At 41.8% G+C, this 23,021-nt stretch overlaps 1 pseudogene; it reads right to left on the bottom strand.

Moving 5' to 3' along the window:
• Nucleotides 1–11,377: 11,377 nt before the first annotated feature.
• LOC121138788 lies at nucleotides 11,378–11,996 on the bottom strand (annotated as a pseudogene).
• Nucleotides 11,997–23,021: the final 11,025 nt, after the last annotated feature.

Here is a 23,021-nt window from a genome sequence, read left to right as displayed (position 1 = left end):
TGAACCAAAGTAATAGGCAAAAAACAAAACAAAACAAAACAACAAAAAAAGCATTTCTAGTTTCAGGATGAGAACACACGAAGCATGTGGAGTTTATTGGATGATTCAACGTGGGTGAGCTTTACTTCATTTAAACAAACAATGGGGGTGCTTGCTATGGTGACTGGATGGTACAGGAGCTCTCCTTATTCCAGCTGCTTTTTCATAGTTTGTTTTGTATTTAATAAGAATGTGTTCTAGGAAGTCAAGGCAAACTGTTGTGTCCCTTTCTGTCACCTGGTCCTGAATCAAGAGTATCAGTGGCTCTTGAAAATGAACTCACCAGTCACCCAGCTTGGCAGTGTTTAAACCAGATAACATTATTTTATTTTGTCTTTGAGATGAGTTCTTGCTATGTAGTTCAACCTGGCCTGGAACTTGGTGGTCCTCACATCTCAGCCTCCTGAACAGTGGGTTCACATCTGCGACCACATCTGACTTGACCTGATTGTTGGATGTGATTCTATCTGAATAAAATAATATATATTGAAAATATTTTGTAGCGCAGAACTTGTGGGAGTGGCCAACCAATGTTTAGTTTAACTTGAGTCCCATACCAGGAGCCCATTTCCTATACTGCCTGGATGGCCAGAAGCCAGAGACTGGATATAGCCCAGAGACCTAGGATTGGTGCCTTGTCCAGTCATCATCAGAGAGGCTTCCTCTAACAGCAAATGGGAGCAGGTGCAGAGACCCAGAGCCACACATTATGAAAAGAGAGAGTCTAAATTGGAGATTCCCATCAGGTCCCTCTCCTCAGAGATTAGTGAACCCTGTGGAAGAGGTGGAGTTAGAGAGGATGGGGGCCACTTGGAGAACATGCCCCTCCAAATTAACTAAGCAGGGCTCACGTGGGCTTACATTGGTTCACAGAGACTAAAATGGCAAGCACAGGGCTTACATGGGTCTCCATTACATCCTCTGCATATATGTTATGGCTGTTAACTTGGTGTTCTTGTGAGACTCCTAACAGTCTCTGCTTCTTTTGCCTGTTCTTGAGACTTTTTCTCCAATTGGATTGCCTTGTTCAGCCTCAATATGAAGGCTTTCATCTTGTCTTATTGTATCTTGTTTTATCTGTCATCTCTTTGAGACGTGCTCTTTTCTGAAGAGGACACAGGGGAGAGTATCTGGAAGAGGGGAGGTTGGGGTGGGAGCTAAAAGTAGTGGAGGGAGGGGAAATTGTGATTGCTATGTATTGTGAGAGAAGACTATTTTTCAATTTAAAAGACATTTTGGGTTGATTTCTGTGAAAGTGATGAATTCAGGTAGGATTTCAGATTTATTACATACTTGTATGAGCATAGTCCCTAGTTTGGAATTTTAATGTCACCTCTACATACTTGTTAGATCTCAAACCCCAGATGAATGGCTGAGGTACCTACTTAACATATCAAAACAGACCTGGCTGCCCAGGTTCTCCCAGCATCTCTCAGTCCCTACCCATTACAGGGTCCTTTTGGTGGGTATATGTCATTCCCTACCCTAAACTTCTCCAGCCCAGGTATTTGGTTAGACTTCACTCCCGAAGCTGCCCTTCCTGATATAATCCAACCATTTTGGTTACTTGGTCCTGTGGTCTACCCTTTACCTGCATGGACTCTTGGTTCTCTTCTCCTCACTCCCCCTCCCATCTCCCCCATTCTTTCTCCCTCCTCTGTCCTCTCTCCCCTTTACTGTCTCCTCCCATGGCCCTGGTCAGTCTGGTCATGTTCACTCTGGACTCTCCCAGATGTCTCTGCCTCTGGCTATACTTTCCCTTTTATCTACAATAAACTTTCTCCTCCATTATACACAGTCATGTCTTTATTTTTTTATTTCTTTTTTTTTTTCATTCATCTGGCAATGAAATCCAGGAGTGGTATAAATGAGTTCCCTTCCAAGGGACTTGGCCTCTCCAAAGCAAGCTACTGATTTGACTCTTAAGAGGTACATATGGATCATTGGTTTCCGTTGGCTTCTGCTACCCACAAAATTTGGTTCCAAATTCTAGAGTCCAATTCTTCAGCTTCTGCCTCCCTCTACCTGTTTTCTAACCATTTGTCTCTTGTCTAAGTGTGTCTCTGACCTGCTATGCCCTACATGTTTCTCCTGCTCCTGAAGCCTGCTGTGACTCTGGCCTACTACACCCATGTGGATATCTCCCTTTTCTCCTGCTGTCTCCTCTCTCATTTTCTACTGTATAAGTGTGGTGATATATTGTTTATGATTTAGTAAAGCCACTGGAGATCAGAATGCAAAGCTAGTCACACCAGTTAGCCATAGAAGCTGGGCAGTGGTGGCACATACCTTTAATTCCAGTACTCAGGAGACAGAAGCAGATGGATCTCTGTGAGTTCAAGGCCACCCAGGGCTACATGAAAGTGAATCAGTCTAAAAGAGAAATAGAGCTCATGCATTTTGTCCCAGCACTGGAGAGGTGTATAAGGAAGAAGCAAAGAGTATCATGTGAGATTCAGTTTTCAGTCACAGGGAAGACAGCATCTCCATTTCAGCCTTGGTAGAGGTAAGAGCAACTGGTTGGGCTGCTTTGATTTTCTGAGATTCAGCTTGAACCCTAGTATCTGTCTCTGTGTTTTTATTATTCATGCTACAAATTGGCATCAATGGAAAGGTATGAATTAATGAAAAAAACCACTTGCCTGTGGCTTTGAAGCCCAGGCCTGAGCTACACACAGTGCTCCCTCTGGGGTCTCTGCCCAGCTAGCTAGGTTTTCCTTTCTTTTTCTCAAGCCCTCTGAGCTGGCCTGGGATTTTTCTGTTGCAGCCTCTCCTGCAACAAACTCTGCAGGCCTTTGGGTTGGAAATGCTGCAGCAGATAGCTGCTTTCACACCTCCCCCATTCAGGCTGCTGCTCTTTGGCTTCTTTTCTCTCAGTGGGTTGTGGTCTTTCCCTGGATCCCTGGACTCCTTTCCTGCCAAACTAGGTATCTACCTTGAAACCTGCTTGGGCTTCTACTGTTCTACACAGCAGCAGTCAGCTTCTCACTCACTGTCATCTGAATTGTCATTGCCAGCAGATTTGGTGTGACAATTGGGAATTCTTTTTTTTTTAATTTAAATTTAAATTAGAAACAAGGTTGCTTCACATGTCAATTCCAGGTCCCTCTCCCTTTCCCTCCCCTCCTCCCACACTCTCCCACCAACCCCTCGAATATCCCCTCATTTCCCCAGGGAGGGTGAGGCCCTCCATGAGGGTGTCCATAGTCTGTCATTTCATCCAGGCCAGGGCCTAGACCCTCCCCCGAGAGTCCAGGGTGAGAGTGCATCTCTCATTGTTGGATGGGAGCCCAAAGTCCATTTGTATACCAGGGATAAATACTGATCTATTACCCAAGGCTCAATGGATTACCTAGGCCTCCTCATTGACACCCACATTCAGGGGGTCTTGATCAGTCCCATGCTGGATTCCCAGGCTTCAGTCTGGGATTCAAGAGCTAACCCTTGTCAGGTCAGCTGTTTCTGAGGGTTAAACCAGCCCAGTCTTAATCCCTTTGCTCATCAGACCTCCCTCTCTGTCACTGGATTCCTTGAGTTCAGCACAGTGTTTAGCTGTGGGAGTCTGCCTCTGCTTCCATCAGCCATTGAATGAAGGTTCTGTTTCCCAGACACTCTGGCCATGGGATTGTAGGCTGGCACTCCCCAGATCTATGTCTAAAATCCATATATGAGAGAGTACATGCCATGTTTTTCTTTTTGTGACTGGGTTACCTCACTCAGGATGGTTTCTTCTAGTGCCATCCATTTGCCTGCAAATTTCAGGATTGACAATTGGGAATTCTTAAAGGGAGGAATTAGTTAAGAGGTTTTCCCACATTAAAAGATGGGAGACACTATTACAATGAAGAGAGTTAGGTCTCTATGATTATGAAATGCCTGATTTAAAAATGGAACAATTAAATAAAGGAATAATAAACTTGACCAGGATTACCATACTATTAATTGTCATGTTGATAATCTTTGTTGTCGGTTTGATAATTCTTGGTTTATCTCTAAAAAAGTTGGTTGCTATGAGTGCCTAGACACAGGCCTTAGAAAAACTTATTAAAGCAGATCATAAAGATATTCAAATCCAGACAGGAATTTAATGGAGAACCAATTTCAACACTTAATTATAAGGTTAGAGACGAACAGCCTAACTTTTCAGACAACCCATGGTAATATATCCAATAACCTTACAGGAATTACCAAATGATAGAGGCTCTGTAAGAGCTAATTGGACCCCTGTGCCAATGTTAGATTTAAAGGAATTCAAGGAAATGGTAGTTTCATATGGCACACATTCACTGTTTGTGAAAGAGACATTAAACTCATGGTAAGTTTGTAATAGAATTATCCCTAAAGACTGGGTAGACTTGGTTAATGCTGTCTTAGAGCCTGGGCCACAAGTACAATGGGTACCTGGTTTAAAGAAGAGGCTAAGACTATTAACAATGGTGTAAAGCTAGAGGGAAATCTCCCAAGATCAAATTCTCAGAGAAGGAGGTTATGTTACTATAGAAAGGCAATCTCTATATGATGACCACACCTTGGCTTTATGCCAGGCAGCAGCTTCGAATGCTTGGGACTGAATTAGAGAAGTAGGAAAGAAAATTGAGTCATTTACTAAAGTTATACAGGGCCCAAAGGAAACCTTCACAGATATCTTACAAAGACCATCATCAGCAGTAAAGAGAACAATATCAGATTCAGAAGTTAGAAAAATAATAGTTAAAACTCTGGCTTTTGAAAATGCAAATTGTCAATGCAAAAGGATAACTAGGCCTTTAAACGCAAGGTCAGCACCTTTGGAAGAATGGATCTGAGATACAGTTAATATTGAATCTTATGACTATGATGATGACACATGGATAGGAGAGGTGATTTCAAGAGGTCTGAAGAAAAATTGAAATGTCAAGGTCACCTTCAAAGGGATTGCAAACAGGGCATTCCTAGAAACTGCTGTTTATAAACATATGCAAGTAGAATGCCCCTCCCAGATTATGCCGAAGGTGTGGCAAAGGCAGGCATTGGACAAATGAATGTAGATCAATAAGAGACATTCAAGGAAATACTTTGCTGTCAGGAAACTCTCGCAGGCCCTTATGCCAAATCTGGCTCAGTCATTTCCTGTCACTGTGGAAACTCCTTCCCAGAGCAGTTAAAAAACCTAATGCCTATTGTTAAAAAAAATAATACTGCTCTAGATAATAAAACACCTTTAGGAGATAAAACAAAAACTTCAGGAAAAACCATAAATCAAATTTGATAAAGATTAGGTTAGGAGCCTCTCCAAAGTAAGAGTTGGGGAAGAGTTTTGTTTTTGTCTTTTCAGGAAAATAAAAACATCCATCTTGAAACATTTACGATCTTTGGATAAGTAAACATCCAAAGAAAAAAGGAGAACTACTCAGAAAAAATTACCAAGAAAAGAAATAATCTAATCTAATGCAATCTCTAAAGTCACCAAAAAGATGATGGAACCCCATAATGACGATTCCACCAGCATATAACACACTAAGCTGAACAATACCAACTAAAAATCAGCTTTGAACTACAAACTGCTCATAACAATTTCAAGGTGACTTGCTGAGATGGTCCAACTTCACAGACACTGCTCAGTACAATTTGATGATCCAGCCTCACAGATGACTCTAGCCAGGATGTGAGACAAGCCCTGCACTTTCCCATTACACAGATATTGGATAGCAAACAATACTTGACAATTAACCCAAAATTTTCTTTTCAGGATCCCCTAAAGATGCTATAATCCCCAGACAGCAGAAAGTAACTTTAAGAACACAACACCAATATTTTTTTTGCATTTTAAAATTTAAATTAGAAACAAGTTTGTTTTACATGTCAATCCAAGTTCCCTTTCCCTCCTCCCCTACCTCTCCCACTAACTCCCTATCCTATCCCCTTTCTGCTCCCCAGGGAAGGTGAGGCCTTCCATAACACTAATATTCTTAATGTAGTGGGAGGTTTTTCGGTAATTCAATAGGTTATGGATGTTTGTCATTGTTTCATGGGATTGGTTATTATTAGTAATGGTCAGGAAAATAGCCTAAACACAGGAGATTAGATTCAAGATTCTTGTTTTGAAAAGAAAAGAGGGGGGATACAGATACGATAGGATAAAAGGGTAGATTATTGAATCTACTCTGAAAAAAAAGGGAGTATAAGATTAAAAGGTAGATTATTGAATCCACTTCTAAAAAGAAACTACTAGTTTTAAATATTTTACATTGGATTGAACTTTTTTATGTATATAAATTTTGTATATTGATACAAATTTGAGATTAATTTTGTTAAAACATACTGTACATAATGTTTCTAATCCTCTTCAAGGTATTGTACCTATACAGTTCATTTAACAATGTAATGCAAATTTCTATTCCTTTAAAGTTATTATTACCAATTATATAGGATTATAAGAAAATGCAGGGTAGTAATTAGACCTATTATAATCGAACTCATAGTCAGGGATATGTTTTCAAGGTCAAACAGAGATATTCTTTAGATAGACAGTTTGTGTTCAAACACTTCAGAGTTCTACAGAATATAGCATATAAGATGTTTTAATAACTTGGTTCTTTTTTCTTATGACAATGAGGCATGTCTTCTCCTGGTAGCACCAGTCTACTTCAGAGAAGATGATAGGCACTGAAGAAATTCTACACGGAGTTTACTTCTTTTTGTGGCAAAAGTAAACAACTGGGCAAGAAGTGCCCTTGCTTCAACTGCTGACAGTATACAGTTCAAATTGGACAAGCAGGACACAAGAAAGTGACTGCAAAACCTTGGCAAGACAAGGTGGCATGGTTATTCAAAAGTCCTACTTCAAAGAAAAGTCAGTCTGCTATGCTGGACTTAATAGGCCAAAGATGGATGTCCCAACCTTGCAGAAGAACCTTGGGTGACTGTCCAGGATGTTTTTGTCATTTCTCACATTTTTTGGAAGTTCCTTGGTTGTACTTCCTGCTTACTCAGTTAAAATTATTTCCTTCTCTGGTCTCTGAGGGAGTTGAAGACTAGATAGTGATAGTTTTAATTTTCCTTGTTTACCAGACTCAGAAAAGAAACTAACTAAAGAGGTATAAAGTTTAAAAGTTTGCAAGATATTAAAAGATAATTTGATAATGCAAATTAGAATAGAAAGTGACTTAGGTACAACACTTTGGACTCATTAAGATAGGATAGATAATAGAATATTTTCTCTGAATTTGTCAAATGCAAATGGATATTGTTGATGTACTTATTGCCTGTACATATTGTATATACTTATTGTATATAGTTTTTCTTATATTAGTTGTAACCTTCCTTTTTTATTAGACAAAAAAGGGGAATTGTGGTGATATATTGTTTATGATTTAGTAAAGCCACTGGAGATCAGAATGCAAAGCTAGCCACACTAGTTAGCCATAGAAACTGGGCAGTGGTGGCACATACCTTTAATTCCAGTACTCAGGAGACAGAAGCAGATGGATCTCTGTGAGTTCAAGGCCACCCAGGGCTACATGAAAGTGAATCAGTCTAAAAGAGAAATAGAGCTTATGTATTTTGTTCCAGCACTGGTGAGGTATATAAGGAAGAAGCAAAGGGTCTCATGTGAGATTTAGTTTCCTATCACAGGGAAGACAGGATCTTCTTTTCAGTCTTGTTAGTGGTAAGAGCTACTAACTGACTGTTTTGCTTCTTTGATCTTCAACTTGAGCCCCAATATCTGTCTCTGTGTTTTTATTATTCATGCTACAGATAAGTGCCACTGTGGAGCTCCCTGTTTTGTCTACTTTTACTAAGAATCACACCGGTGTTCTAGGAAGGCCTTTTTGCCCCCACTGGGCTCACAGGACAATGGATGCCTTTCTGTTGTAGAATATTATTTTAAAATGTGTTATATTTGTTTACACTGTAAAAAATTTACTCAATGATGCAAAGATGTGTTGCATTCTTTTATGTTGCATTTGTTTAACTCTGAAGCTGTGTTACTTTGCCTGTCTAAAACACCTGATTGGTCTAATAAAGAGCTGAACGGCCAATAGCAAGGCAGAAGAAAGGATAGGGTGGGGCTGGCAGGCAGAGAGAATAAATGAGAGAAGAGATCAAGGAGTGACAGTTGTAGGACTCAAGGGGCCAGCCACCCAGCCAGATACAGGGTAAGAAGTAAAGAAAGGTATACAGAAATAGAGAAAGATAAAACCCCAGAGACAAAGACAGAAGGGACAATTTAAGTTAAGAAAAACTAGCTAGAAAAAAGCTAAGGCTGGGCATTCATAATGAAGAATAAGCCTCCTTGTGTGTATTTATTTGGGAGCTGGGTGGCAGGCCCTCAAAAGAGTAAAGAGTAAATAACAATAAACTATGCCTCTCCTCTGTGATTTGGAACATTTTTCTCTCTGACAAGTTTCCCATTTCACTAGGGGATGTGTTGAATAGGAATTCTTGTCACAATGATACTTTATCCACTAATGCTAGCTTGCTCTCTCTCAACTTCCCCTAGGAACTGCAGGCCCACTACAGTATCTCTCAGCTCCTGCCTGCCAATCCCACAGCTCCTCTCTCAGTTCCTTCTTGGAGCTTAGAGGAACACACCCCTACCTCACGCCCACCTCAGTGTTGTCCTGTTTTGCAACTCTTCCTCTCTTATTCCATGGACTCAGATTTTGTTACAACAACTTGGTCTTAGTACAGATTAGTGGCCAAAAATTGGCACGTTGATTTCCAAATTCTCCTGAATCATAATAACTGCCACTGCATAAGCAAATGATCCCCACATCTCTCTAATCTAAGCTTGCTCTGTCTACACTTCCAAAAGTCTCTCATCTCTAAGGTTTACTCCCCACTCTTAAAAATCCTTCATCTCTATGACTTCTCTATGATATGCTCTCACAGAATCTCTTAAGATTATGCCGTAAACTCTATTTGAGGATTTATAAGTTCATTAGCTATGGTTAAAAAAAACCTATAACAAAAATTTGGCTGGGCAGTTGTGGAGCACGCCTTTAGTCCCAGCACTCAGGAGGTGGAGGCAGGTGGATCTCTGTGAGTTTGAGGTCAGCCTAGTCCACAGAGCAAGTTCCAGGACAGGCTTCAATACTACAGAGAGAAACCCTGTCTCAAAAAACCAAAAATAAATAAATAAAAAAATTATAACAAAAGTTTGGTTTTAAACTTACAACAAAAGTTTATAATTAAAATCTACATATATGTACGTAATTCAGCTCTTGTTTAGAATATACTATATTTGTAATTTAGATTCAACTCTTACTTAAGAAAATAGGTATTTTTAAATAGCAACTATATGGCTCTCCTCCATCATGGCTGATGACCTCATCAAGATGGAAGCACCCTCATGGCAGCCATATTCACTAAGGTTAAGAGTACATGCTATGTGACTTTACCATCATTTTGATTAAGAGGACCACATAGCATAAAGCAATAATTATAAAACATCTTAGTCCTATTGAGCCCTCTGCTTATCATGAAACAACAACGGGTCTCCAATATTTTGGATTGGTATGGAGTTTTGTATGATGATAAAATTTTAATGTTAACAAAAGCTGATTTAAGATGTATATCTATCTACTTATGTCTTTGCTAACTTTGTTCAACAGCAGGCTTCTTAAAATTAAGATAAATAACAACATGCGTTTGATAAATAAGGTTTGTAAATTCTTAACGTTTATTCAGTTCACAGTAATATTTGTCTAGCTTCATTGTCTTTGCTTATTTTGTTAAGCTTTAGTATTTGGATGACATATGCACACACACAACTGATTCTAAAATGGTACACTATAAAAGGATCGGAAAAGTTCCCAGTCTCCCTATATACTACATTTATGGTTTATTTGGATGCTAAAGGATCTTCAATTAAATCTTTAACTCAAATTTTAAGGCTCAAACTTAGCAGGAGAGAATCTGTAAATTCCTAATCTTATATTCACTGTCTATCTTTAACAGCAGCAAGCTAACCAGCTCCTCTTAATGTATCAAAGTGGACGTGGCTGCCAGGTTCTCCCAGCATCCTTCAGTCCCTGTCTGTTACAGGGTCCTCCTGGCTGGCATACCTTGCCCTCAACCCTAAACTTCTCCAACCAAGGCCTTGTTGGGCTGCCCTCCCCACAGATATCCTTTCCAAACATTTTGATTACGGGGCACCACTGGTCCATCCTTTTACCCTCATGGCCTCTGTCTAGCTCCTTTCCTCTCAGGACCGGGGTCAGTCTGGTCATATTCACTCTGAACTTCTCCTAGATACCTGTCTTCTGGCTACATTCCCCCTTTATCTACAATAAACTTTCTTTTCCAACATATGCAGTCATGCCCTTTTTTACTTCTTCTTTTATACAATAGTAATATAAGCATTCATTTTGCAGCTATTTGTCTTGATATAACCCTTTAAAGTTTTTCATTTACTATTTTTACCATTTCTGCTTTATTACTGCCTTTATTGCCTCTTAACCTCCAGTGCCTTCATCTGAGCATTTCTCCCTGATACCAAGTTGACTTTCTGAATTATGCTGTGACCGTTAACTTTTCATTCCTAGCATCAGAGTTCCAGTTTTCACATCCTCAACACCTTTAATCCTTTTGGCAGCCATCCTAATGGGTACTAATGACTTGCTATCCTTGGAGTTTGATTGTGGGTCTTCTCATATAGGCATTAGTGTGTACCCAAGGCTCGGGAGAGGCTCTGGTGTGGTTACAAGACTGCCTGGTATCTAATGCATTAACCGTTATGTTAGGGTATTTACCTGCAAAATGCCTTTCTTCCTTTTGTTACCACACTGAAAAAAGTATTCCCTAATGTACGGTCATGAAGATTTACATGTATATTTCTGTTTTCTTTTAGGTCTATGTTTTACATCCAAGCACCGTTCCACTTTGAGTTACTTTTTATGTATGGTCTTAGGTAACTGTCTACTTTCGCCTTTTACCTGTGGCTATCCAGTTTTCTCAATGCTATCTATTAAAAAGACATTCTTTGTCCCATTGAATTAGCATCTTGGTTTCAAAGCATTGATTAAAAATGTAAGTGAGTGGTTCATTCTCTGCACTTTATTCTGGGGATGCATATATGTCTGTCTTTGGGCCAACAGATTATCTTGATTATTTTTAGTTTTGTATTAGTAACATTATTATTTGATGGCTGGCATCTGTTTTGTGTATTTTCTATAAAGTGCTTTGATGACAAGCTTATATGTTACTGAGCACTCTACCATCATTGGCCAGTCTGGCGTCTCTGTGTTAATTGCCATCTACTGCAAGGAGAAGCTTCTCTTGATAATGGTTGAAAGATGATATGATCTATGGTGTTAATTAAAAATTAGGAGTCATTTTATTTTTTTTTACTTTGATCTGCATTTATTTTATGCTCAATTTATTCCCGTGCCATAAGTTTCTGCTTCTTCAGTTTCTTCTGGGATATCTTTTTCTTCTGTGCAACCTCCTCTTCTGGCTTTGGAACAATCTGTTCCTTTTCGTGAGGATCATCTCGATGTGGCAGGGAGAGCTCATGTATGGGTTAATCCGGCCGTGAGCTCTGTAAGTTCGTCGACGCATCTTAGGTGCTTTGTTCACCTGGATGTGCTCGATGACTAGAGAATCTACATCTAGACCCTTAAGCTCAGCATTACTCTCTGCATTTTTAAGCATGTGCAGCAAAAATTCAGCACTCTTTTTTGGCCACCGACCCTGTGTCCAGCCCCACTGTTTGGCCTGGGCGCACCTGCCCACTCCACCATTGTACCGCCAGAACGGCACGCATTGCTTCTTCAAAGTGACATCCTTCAGGTATTTGGTGGCTTTTCGGATGTGCATACCTTTGATGGCCTGGGCAGTTTCACGGGTATTCTTAAAGTGAACCCGGAGATTTGAACCTCTTGACTTGCATGATTTTGTAGGGTTTTCCGGGTCGAGAGAGTAGCGAACCATCTTCGCAGGTTACCTCAGGTCGCTTACAGGAAGAGCAGGAGTCATTTTAATATATCCATTTTATTCCTTGTTTATTTAATTTGATTCAGAACTTTCTTTTCTTTTTCTTTTTTTTTTTTTTTTTTTTTTTTGGTTTTTACGAGACAGGGTTTCTGTATTGTTTTGGAGAATGTCGGTCTAGCCCGGCCACGAACTCACAGAGATCACCTGCCTCTGCCTCCCAAGTGCTGGGATTAAAGGCATGCACCACCACCGCCCGGCCAGAACTTTCTTATTACCAGTGATTTGTTGTTGTTTTTCTTTCCTTTTCTGGTTTCTTGATCTTTTCTGTTTAACTCCATGATCTTGTTCTCTTATTTTTCTTTCACTTATTTAGCCTTGCTCCCTCTAATTTCTCTTAGTCCTTAATTTTATTTACTATTTCTATATTTATCATAAATAAAATTTAAATTTATTCTGTATCTGTATTCTACCATTTCTAGTTTCATGATCATTGATTATACATTGGAGGACTTTACTTGATTAAATGTGTTTTTATGTCTTACAAAATTTGATGTTGCAGCTATCAGGTTTTTTTCTCCTTTTAAGTGATACTAGGGAATACCTCTCAAGAGATTGACCTGCTCAATTAGATCTCCAGACAAATAAAATTAGAAGAGATATCAAGACCAACAGAACAGTGGATCATTGAACAAATCATGGAGGAAATTTTAAAATTCCCAGACAAATGAAGACAAAAACAAAGCTTCCCAGAATCTCTGGGACCTAGTGAAGCTGGAAAGTTTACAGCTCTGATTGCTTACAGTTAAAACCAATAAAGTTACCTCCTGAATAACCTGATGCCTCCTCTCACAGGCTTAGAAAAACAAGAACAATCCAAACCTCTAAGCAGTTGGCAGCAAGAAATAACAAAGGTTGGGGAGGGATTGATGACAGAGACTGAAAGAACAACATGTAGACTCAAACAGTTGGTTCTCTGAAAAGACAACCAAGATTGAGAAGATCTCAGTTAATAAATGAGAGATGATACAGCAGAGCCCAGTAATTTTTAAAGGACATTAGGGAATCTTTTGGCCACTTTTCCCAATAAGATGGAAATCTAGAAGAAGTGAATATATTCCTAGACACATTATGAATTACCAGAATTAGGAAGATAGAAACAGCTTAAATAGAGACACAGCAAGCACCGAGTGTAAAGCAGCATTTTAAAGCCTCGTCACAGAAAATGCCAGGATGAACAGACATGTCAAGTTGTACCAAACTTCACAGGAAGAGCTAATGCCAACACCTCTCACACTGTTTCACAAAAGACAGGGAGGAAAGGGTGTCATTGCCACTGTTGGACGCATCACTGTTACATTTCTCCAACATCATGTTTTATGAGAAGTGGAGCTGGTTAAGTTGATAATTAAATGTCAGGATGTCAGTGATACTTCAAGGAATATTTATGTAAGATAAGTTATCAACTATCCAAGAACAATCTGCATGCATATGCATTTGAACGTATGTGTGTGTGTGTGTGTGTGTGTGTGTATCATTTTAACACATTCGTGTTCATCTAAGGCAGAAGCATTAGGTTGTCAGTGTGTTGGGAAGGATGTTATTCTGTATCTGTAAGATGTAAAAATCCTTTTGAGAAACTACTGTATTTGCAAAACCCAGGAAACCATAAATGATATAACTCATGCTTATATCCATGTCTGATATCCTTCTAGTGTATAATTGTCAAAGCTTATAGTTTTTGGAATTGAAAAGTGTACAAGGCTCAAACAATGTCAAAAGGCTGGAAACAGCATAATAAATCTTCTGAGAAGCAGTCAATGCCAAGGTGTTTCATGATTTCCCACACACTCGGAAGCTTTATCTACATATTTTTTTTGTACTAAAGGAATACCGTAGTATATGAGCTCCATTGTAGTTTGTTTTTTTGCTTTTAAGAGGTGTAGATGAGAATAATTTGAAACAAGGTGATAGCATCATTTGGGGCCTTGTTATATTTTATCTGTCAGATAATTTCTAAGAGTTGAAATTTTAGATTGAAGGTTTCTGTATTTTAAATTTTGTAGAGAGTGATAAATCAATTGTCCTCCAAAGAGAAGCACAATCTACTCCTATAAATAAAGACTGTGAGTGTTTCTTCCTGGCATCTTAACCTCAACTTTTTGAAACTTTATTGAATCTTTGGGGGCTTCACATCATGCACCCTGATTCTGTTCACCTTCCTGTCCCTCCATATCCCTCTTATCTCTCTTGTACCCCCTGAAAGAAAACAAAGCAAAGTAAGCAAGCAAGCAAACCAAAGCAAGAAAACCCCCAACAAACCAAAACAGATAAAAAGTCACACCAGAAAAATTCCTGCTTCTCCTTCTCTCTGCCTCTCCATCAACTCTTCATCCATCCTGATGGCATTGGAGGCTTTGGTGTATCATATAGTATAGCCCTTTTCCCATCAGCTTGACTAACAACTGTTAATTGCACAGTTACACTTGTCTGGTTCAAGGCCTCTGGTTTTTGTACACCTTCATCACTGGATCCTTACCAGAGCTCCCCTGGTATATCCTTTGACTGCCAGGAGTCTTGGAAAGGGATCTTTCTACAGGAGCAGTTTCTTCATGAGCTCTAGCAGGACCCAGATAGGGTAGATGCGAGGGTGGGTCTACCCAAGACCCAGTTGTGGGTCTAGGTATACAGCAGGTCAGATGGAGCCACTGAGGCTACCTGGCTTGGTATGTAGGTCCTCAGAATAGGCTCATCTTCCTCCCGTGGTAAGGGGTGGGAGCCCTCTCTCCTGAGGGCAGGAGCTAGTTCTCTTGCTGCTGTGGCTAGCCAGAGGCAAGGCCAACTTACCCAGGACAGTGAAACTGACTCATTATAGCCCTCTGATTTCATCGTGCAAGGTTTCCTGGGCCTCCTGAGGTGACACTGGCCACAGACATCAACATAGACCCAATGTGTGGCTGGACCATCGGTCCAGGCATGACCCTTGGCAGCAGATTAGGCCTGGATGACATCTTGGCTCTGGGTGGAGGTAATTGCCCTTCAGGTGGCACTGATTCTGGCAGCCATGTGGTTGCCCAGCAGCAGCTGGGTCTGGATGTCACCATTGTCCCCAGATCTTGTGTGTCTGCATGGCCTTCAATGGCACCAGGAGCATAGACCCTGGCTGCAGTGGGGCCACAGACACTGACATGGTCCTCAGCTGCAGCTTGGGCCCAGATGTGGCAATGTCATTGAGTAGCTGCAGGTCACTTAGGTATCGATGCATCCTGGTCCTGGGACACCAATCTGAACTCAGGTGGCTGGTGTTGATCCTGGGCTTCTTTATAGCAACTGGAGCTACGTATGCCAATCCAGAGCCTGGGTGCTATAGGGCCATGGACCCAGACATGGCCCTTGGAGGCAGCCTGGGCCCTTGCTCTGAATGGTAACACAGGCCACCCACATCTGAATGGCCTCTGCTGTGGCATGACCCTCTGACTCCACCCAATCCGTAGGCTCCAACCCAGGTCCCAGGTCTCTGTATGGGCCCTAGTTACAACCTGTGCCACAGAGTTCAATGCAGACCCCAGCTGCACCTGGATCACGGATCCAGTCATGACCTCAGGCAGCAACTCAGCCTGGTCGACATCCTTGCTCCAAGTGGCAGCTCCTGGCACTCAGATCAGGATGACTCTGATGGCAGCATGGCCCCTGGACACCAACAAGGCCACAGGATGAGGCTAGACTGCAGGCTTTATGTGGCCTTTGGTGGCATCTCAACACAGACCTCAGCTGCGGTAGGACCATGAGCACAAACATAGTCCTCGGCAGCAGTCTAGGCCTGGTGGTCACCATGGGCCCATGTGGTGGCAAAGGCCACCCAGATCAGTACTGCCCCAGTGGCAGCACGGCTTGTGGACTCTGCCCAGCCCACTGGAGTCAGCAGGACACTCGGCAGCAACAGGAGCCATGGATATCAACACAGACCCTGGCTACTGTAGAACCAGGGACCCACATGGCCCTTGGTAGCAACCTGATCCAGACATCGTTGTGTTCCCCGGTGGCAAGCAGACGTTCCTCCTCCATCTACTCCTCATGCTGTAACCAGGGACCTAGGTGGCAGGCTGGCCTCCAACATCTGCCTAATCCTCTACTCTGCATTTTTCCCTTTATGAACCATTCCTCTTCTCTAACACTCTCATTTCTCTGGCCCATATTTCTTTAAAATGAAGGACTCACAAGTGCAGCGCCTAAGGATCTGGGTGGGCCCCTGGCTGTCTTTACGCCAGTCTGGGCCTAAGGACCCAGACTGGCTTTCTTCTCACCCACTGGAAAGGTCCCAGTAGGCTGGACTCTGTCTGAGAGAATCAGACGGTCTTCAACCCCAACTTTAAAATTCTATTCATTTTTACTAATCTGATGAGTGATGCCAGAACAGATACATTTTCTTTTGCTCCCTCCTTTTAAGATTGTTGCTATAAATGTATTAGAAGTCTCTGGATATCTTTGGTAAATTATCTTTTTGCTATGTTTGTTCTGTATATATTTATATATTTTAATTTTTAAATAGTTTTCTGTATAGTGTTTTATGTAATTAACTGGATCATCTTACTTATGGTTTTTGAAAATACTAAATGACAAGTACAAATACTGCTATTGGTTCAGTTATACCTATGAAACATCTTCCAAGTTCCTCTAGAGTGTGACATGCTCAGCTAACTGCAGGAGCTCATGGATGCTGGGCTAACAGTACAGGAGCGTATGGATGCTGAGCTAACAGTACAGAAGCGTATGGATGCTCAACTAACAGTGCAGGAGCCTATGGGTGCTCAACTAACAGTGCAGGAGCCTATGGGTGCTCAACTAACAGTGCAGGAACGTATGGATGCCGGACTATATCAGTGCAGGAACATATGGATGCCAGGCTAAGTGCAGGAACATGTGGATGCTAGGCTATCAGTGTAGGAACGTATGGATGCTGGGCTTTCATTGCAGGAGCGTATGGATGCTAGGCTGTCAGTGCAGGAATGTATGGATGCTGGGCTGTCAGTGCAGGAACGTATGGATGCTGAACTAACAGTACAGGAGCGTATGGATGCTGGGCTGTCAGTGCAGAAACGTATGGATGCTGGGCTATCAGTGCAGTAACATATGGATGCTCAGCTATAGGTGCAGGAGCCTGTGGATTCTAGGCTATCAGTGCAGGTGTATGGATGCTAGGCTCTTAGTGCAGGAGCGTATGATTGAGTAAGTTCTTCATTGAACTTCACTGTGTGACTGGAGGCTACAAAATAACACTGTGGTAGGAATAACAGAAAACCAAGAGGGAAACTGCCTGAATAAGCACTGAGGGGCACTTGTCTGTGTCATTTTGGGGAATTCCTTACTAATGAAAACCATAGCATATAAAGGGAATTAGCACAAGAACAAGAAAGGCGGAGTGGGTTCAGATTAAGTGCTGTGTTTGGTGTTCCATAGTTTGTTTCATATGTAAGAGAATGCTAAATAGTGTTTTGAGACAAAAATTCAAATGCTATTTGTCTGTAAAAAATAACTCTGGAGACAGAGATTGTTTCAGTGATGCCAGATCCCTGTGCTGCTTCTACCAGTCCACAACACTCAACCGTCTCTACTGCAGCACGTGCATCTTTCTAAGATGTAGGAATTCCTCCATTTAAAATCCTGAGATCTACCCACCCTTTCACACTGATGCCCAAATTCCTTCCCACGGTTTTCAATATACTCTGTGATCTGGAACATGAAGGGAGCAGATTGGAAGAAGTTACTCCAGTGCTTGTGCCCAGTGACCTTCGATTTCAGGAATAAGGCATGCGATTACTGAAACCCCTTCCATACAGTGACTTCTTGTCCTTTACACTCACTACCGCCAGTCACACCCTGCCTTCTGCTCTTGAATATGTGCTGGCTGCCCTCAGCTCCACTGTTGTCTCGGCTCTCTGGTGTTTTCTGAGTCTCTGTGACGCCCCGACTCAGATCCATTGTGCATCTTCGTTGCAGCACTTGCATCGTGCCATTCATACTTAACCATGCACAGCTGGGAGACACAAGTAAATTTGCTAAAAGCAGACAGGAGGGTCTCCGAATGCACTCGTTAAAATTCCACCTTCTGATTTCGAGAGGAAGAGCAAGAGAATGAGGAAATGCCTTACTTCAGAAGGGAGAGAGGCAGGTGGTTTGATTTTGGTTCATGAACACAAAGGATAACTCTCAGTTTCTGGAGTTGTTTCTACTGTTGCCGCTGTGTCAGACAGCAGGCGAGCGCCCTGCAACTGTAGAGAGCAGTGTTTGAGTGGTTGGCCTCTGGGCTGTGGACTGTGCTCAGTCCCGGAAGTTTATGAGATTTCTTGTTGGATGGCTGGCTTTCCTTGCAGGACCTGGATGGTGCTATCACACAGTGAGATGTGCATTGGATATGTGCACATGTCCCACTGCACATATGCACTGGATACCCACTGCCCTCTAGGCAAATTCTGAAATCACATTGAAAAAAACTGCTTGGGTACTGGGAGGATAGCCTCAGTGGCAGATGCTTTATCACACATTAGCCTCCAAGCCTACAAAGACAGCCTGAGTCTACCCACTCAGCTTCTCCCATCTTCTTGTATTTAGTGTTCACAAATGGGTTTGGGTACTGCTTGGATCCTTCTTGGGAGTCCCCCTAAAGAAATGAAAAGAAAGTATGGGTCATTTTAGGCACATCTGGGTATTTGTAGACCAGGGGAAAGGGGATAAGCTACAAACAAATTCAAATAAAGGGAAGAACAGAAAACGAGAGAGGTATGTAGTCACAAATGGAGAGGGCAATTCAACCATGTGCAGGGTGCTGGGTAAGGATGGCTAAGGTAGCTCCCCCAAAAGTCACAATGTAAGTAAAAAGTCAAATGTCAGTATCTGAACTAATGTCCTGATTAATAATACAAACACTGCATGGCAGACCGCGGCAAGAGCATTGTTTATATGAGTTTGCTTCTGTCTCCTATTATCCAGATCATCTTGAGCAAATTTATTCATAAATACAAGCTATAGTGAACTCTAGGCCAACTCTGGTAAAGGTATGGTACCAGTCACCTAGTTCTGCCTTATTGGACACCCCCAAATCTTCGCTTTCCAAGCCCCAGATTTACAAGACAAAACTCTCACCTCTGCAAGGAGAAGGCTATTCAAAACCAAACTAAATGCTCTTCTTTTCATACCCTTTCTTTCATTGTTCGGTCATTTGGTCCAGATTACTCTCTCATAAATTTTGCTCGTATCTTGCCACTGTCCTTCCTTCATTCCCACCTGAAATCCTCAGTAAGCAAAGAAGTTTTAAAAAGCCCACTGGGCAGCAACTGGAGGATTTCAACAGGAACTGGGCATATTTACCTGAGAGTAGACAGTATTTCCCCATCAATGTTTAGGGCACAATTCACAAAATACACCTGACACCACCGGAACCCCCTCCCCCATTTCCTTTTCCTCATGTCCCCTCCACTCCTCTTTCAATGTGTCCTCCATTGCCTTCGGAGGATCTCCTCTCATTTCCACTGTCTCTGCCCAGTCAAACATCATCTACTATTCCTGAAATGACTCTTACAATTTTAAATTTTAACTTTTCATTTTACAATACCAACCCCAGTTCTTCCTCCCTCCCCTTCTCCTGCACTCCTGCCTTCCCCTTTCCACCCCCATCCACTCCTCATGGGGGTAAAGTTTTCCTTGGGGAGTCAACAAAGTCTGCCTAATCAAGTTGAGGCAGGACCAAGTCCCTCCACCGTGTGTCAAGTTTGAGCAAGGTATCCCTCCAAAGGGAATGGGCTCCAAAAAGCCAGTTCTTGCCCCTGGGATAGATCCTGGTGCCACTGCCAGGACCTCAAGTCGTATAACTGTCATCCACATTCAGAGGGTCTAGTTTGGTACCATGCAGGTTCCCCAGATGTCAGTCCATAGTCCATGAACTCCCACTACCTCGGGTCAGCTGTCTCTGTGGTTTTCCCCGTCAAAAACACTGAAGACATTTTATGCTGGAAAGGATGTGGAGTCAGGGGAACACTCTTCCAGTGCTGGTGAGAGTGCAAACTTGTACAGCCACTTTGGAAATTTGTATGGTGGTTTCTCAGAAGGTTGGGAATCAATCTACCTCAAGAACGAGCAACACCACTCTTGGGCATATACCCAAAGCATGCACAATCACACCACAAGGACACTTGCTCAACTGTGTTCATAGCAGTGCTATTTTTTTGTTTTGTTTTGTTTTTTCGAGACAGGGTTTCTCTGTATTGTTTTGGAGGCTGTCGGTCCAGCCCGGCCTCGAACTCACAGAGATCCGCCTGCCTCTGCCTCCCGAGTGCTGGGATTAAAGTCGTGTGCCACCACCGCCCGGCTCATAGCAGTGCTATTAATAAAGCCAGAACCTGGAAACAACTGAGATGACTATCAACTGATGAACTGAATTTTGCACACAGCTCCTTACTCCCATGATTTAGCATGGAGTACAGGTCTCCTTGACTGCGCATGTTTACATGATGGTACTGTTCCCTTTGTCCTTGCACTATGGGACCTGTGGCACCTCATATTTGCATTTTCACTTCATAAAACATTCTCAGAGACATAGTTATATTGAACATTGGATACAGCTCTGTGGAGTCAGTCTTCTTAGCTTAAAGATGCAAGACACTCAGTGTGTTGGATTAGTCAGAGTTGCACTTCCTCTTTACTCCAGGTTGACCCTAGCTTAGTGTCCATCCTATTTTTCATGGCTCCTGTTTGTGGTTATCATCCAAATTCTCACTTATTTCACCCATTAGTACTCACTGAGCTTGTAAACTAGGCAGTGTCAAATTGAACCAGAGCAGTGTACTCCAGGAGGAACTTACCTATTAAAGAAGTTGTGAGAGGTGGCATTAGTGAGAGATGACAAAGAATTCTAGGCCACAAAACAGCAAGAAAGAATGAGGCAAGAAGCCTGGATCACAGCCAAGGAGAATATATTTTTTCCTTGATAAATGTATTGGTTTACCATTTTCTTGTACTAACAACTCCTGAAGAACTTCCTCGGGAAGCTGCAGATCCTGGAGGGGTGTTTTCAGTTTATAGACTCACTTGGCAACCAGTGTCATCCCTGTCTGTTTCATTCACTTCAAATGTACATGTCCTTGTGGAGCAGCATTCCAATCCCATGATGACTCCTGCAGAGCATTCCCACATTGAAGAGTATCTTTCCCAACCCCAATAGACCACATTTCTCTACCTCTTGAGGAAAACAAGCTATGTTATTGTCACAACCACCAAAAACTCGCACCGCCTTTCTTCTGCCACTGTGCTAACCGTACTCTGTTCATCTCCAGTCTTGTGGAGTCTCACGACATTCCATAGGAAGAGTGCCTGGATGAATGCTTCATTCAGTTACCTCTTCTGTCTGTAATTTTATTTCTTGCCCATTTTCAATTTTTAAACTGGTGGATGAAAACTGTGGAAAGCTGAGGTGGGAAGGTATGTTCTTGAGGGAAATACACCGTCTGTGGTTGGAGGTGTGGCTAGGTTTATAACAGAGTTTTAATTCTAGTTTGCTCTACTCTCTCTCTCTCTCTCTCTCTCTCTCTCTCTCTCTCTCTCTCTCTCTCTCTCTCTCTCTCTCTCTCTCTCTCGTGTGTGTGTGTGTGTGTGTGTGTGTGTGTAGGCCAGAAGACAACCTCAGGTCAGCCTCAGGAATACTATCCACCTTCTGTGAGACAGGGTCTTTCATTATCCTGAAGCACACTGCTTAGCTAAACTGCCTGGTTAATGACCCTCAGGATCCTCCTGTTTCTTCCTCCCAACTGTCCCACTACATTTGCATTTTATATGAGTTCTGGGGATTAAACTCAAGTCCTCATGCTTTTGAGGCAAGATCTAGTTCAACACCCATCTCCCGAGCCTTACATAATTTTCTTAAGCTTAAACTCTCATGATCTGTATCTATAAAATGCCTTCTTTAGCGCACTTGGACAGGGAGTCCAACAAGGTGTATGAAAAGCTTAACATAATGACTGGACTGGAGCATAACCAATCCCTATTTTTCTCTATTCCTTTTTTAAATAGATGTAAAAGTGAATGAAGGATCTTGGAATACCATTCAAGAAATAGGGTTTAAACTTGTAAAACAGGAGTCTTCATTTGGGTTTTACTCACTGGAATAATAGATCAATTATAACTTCTTCATATTGTTGACCTCCAAGCTAGACTTGTAAAAGAATTATTTGGTGCCAGGTGATTATATGACTATTATACTTATTGTAGTGTCTGGCTATGTCTAAGGGATTATGGCTAGCTGAGGATGTATGGTTTACCAACTCAGCAGTCTTAGAGGAAGCATAGAAGCTTATTTATGAAGATAACCAGAACATTATGCCAATAAGTTTGAATAGTAACTTTCCTCTAGAAATATTTACAGCCCTGAGATTCTTAACACATCTCCAAGTTATATATATGCCAGCAGAGTCTGTGATGTATCTCATGTGAGTGTGTGCTGGGTTTCAGAATGTGAAAGTAAAAGAGATCACGTGAGTGTACCTGTGAGAGCAGAGAGTAGGCGCTCAAAGAACCTAGAGATTATCTTTACTGGAGCAATGGAAATACCCCAGTGGATAGCAATATCAAAGCTCTCCCTGGTCCAGGTGGCAAAGGACATCAGAGATGCCAGGGCAGTGAATCTTTGCAAAAGGCATATTGTCATGTATAGATACGCTGTGCATAAAACTTGAAAACATTTTAATTTGAATCTGTAGAATGATAAATATATTTGAAGAAAAATCCTTACAGAGGAGTCTAACATCATAACTGATCCACCGATGCCAATTTCTTCCACAATTGCTTTCAGTTGGTTCTTAAAGATGCTACATTCTGTGTTCGTGGTCCAGTTTGGAACTGCAACTACGCAATAATCTAGGTGCTAGTTTGAGTTTGGAGTAATATAATTTTGTGTAGAAATAAGAATACTTTCCCCAGAAACTTTGCCCATTCCCCTGCCTGCTGGAGGCTACACTGTGCTAACAGAATTTTTCAGGGACCTTTATATCTGACAGAGGTAGACACACCAAATAAGCCCT

The sequence above is a fragment of the Mesocricetus auratus genome, unplaced genomic scaffold (assembly GCF_017639785.1).
Source record: "Mesocricetus auratus isolate SY011 unplaced genomic scaffold, BCM_Maur_2.0 Super-Scaffold_6730, whole genome shotgun sequence".
In the NCBI taxonomy this organism is placed as follows: domain Eukaryota; kingdom Metazoa; phylum Chordata; class Mammalia; order Rodentia; family Cricetidae; genus Mesocricetus; species Mesocricetus auratus.
This window is presented reverse-complemented; position numbering and strand designations above follow the sequence as displayed.